General features: G+C 39.3%; 1 protein-coding gene across 1 annotated transcript in view; it reads right to left on the bottom strand.

The window, feature by feature from the left end:
- The window catches only part of LOC119594734 (skin secretory protein xP2-like), a gene marked incomplete at its 3' end in the record, with an annotated part of 13847 nt that overhangs the window by 3586 nt on the left and 9262 nt on the right, over positions 1 to 999 (bottom strand).

Raw genomic sequence — 999 nt, 5'->3', positions numbered from 1 at the left:
TTTTGACTCACACATTGCATCAGTAAAAATATGAATCTGACTAATTGAGCTTCAAAAAATGTATTTATTTATAGATCAATCTGACAGTCACTTGCACAAGTGAATATTTAGACATTGTTAGCACTGTCTTCACTCCTTCACTAACGACCTAGTTTTGTTTCTTTCCCTGAGGTCTAACACATTTTCTAATGCAACTTGTCTCTAGTATAACTTGCCTTTTTCTCAGTGCCAGAAAGTGCCAGGTAGGAGCACACTCACTCTCTCTCACACACACCTGGGGACTGCCGGCTGCGTTGGGGAAAATAACTAAAAACGCCTACAAGTTTTTGGCAGCCATTTCACCGCGATAGAAAACGGGAAGCTACCGCGGCAGGGGGGGACTTGAACAAAATGGGGAGAAAATGGGTGATAAAACTTAAATGTTGGTGGAAAGCTGCTTGTAGAATAAATTGAAAACATGTCTACAGACTATTGGTTGTTAATATGTTTGGTAATAACGGAAAATTATATAGGCCTATATATATGTGCAAAGTTTCCCATGTCGATGATTATTGCAGTAAAGAAATTCTCAAAAAAATAATGACAGAGTGAGTGTGCTTTCGAAACACAAATATCTTTACGATCACGTGTAAATAGCGGATGGCAAAGTCATGATGAATAATGCCAGGGTGAGTAAATCGTGACATTTGTGAGTAATAGACGAAGCCAAAGAAAAAATATTCGGCATCCCGCACCATGACAGTTATTTTTATTTATTTACTTATTTAAACCATCGAAAAATAAACGTCTTATTTCGTATCATAACATCCCAGCTTGCCTTTTGACTGTTCTTCACCATAATCACTATCCGGCACCATTACGCTGGGGAATTTCGTTTTTCTTGCAGATGAAAAATATCCCACTTTGCATCACAGCTTCACAATCTTTTTTCACTATCCTTCACCATACCCGCTCGCCAGCACTATCTTGAAGTTCACCATCACGGGGGGGGGGGGGCAT

Source organism: Penaeus monodon, chromosome 34, assembly GCF_015228065.2.
Source record: "Penaeus monodon isolate SGIC_2016 chromosome 34, NSTDA_Pmon_1, whole genome shotgun sequence".
Lineage (NCBI taxonomy): Eukaryota > Metazoa > Arthropoda > Malacostraca > Decapoda > Penaeidae > Penaeus > Penaeus monodon.
The sequence above is the reverse complement of the archived record's forward strand: the minus strand, read 5'-3'. Positions and strand labels throughout refer to the sequence as shown.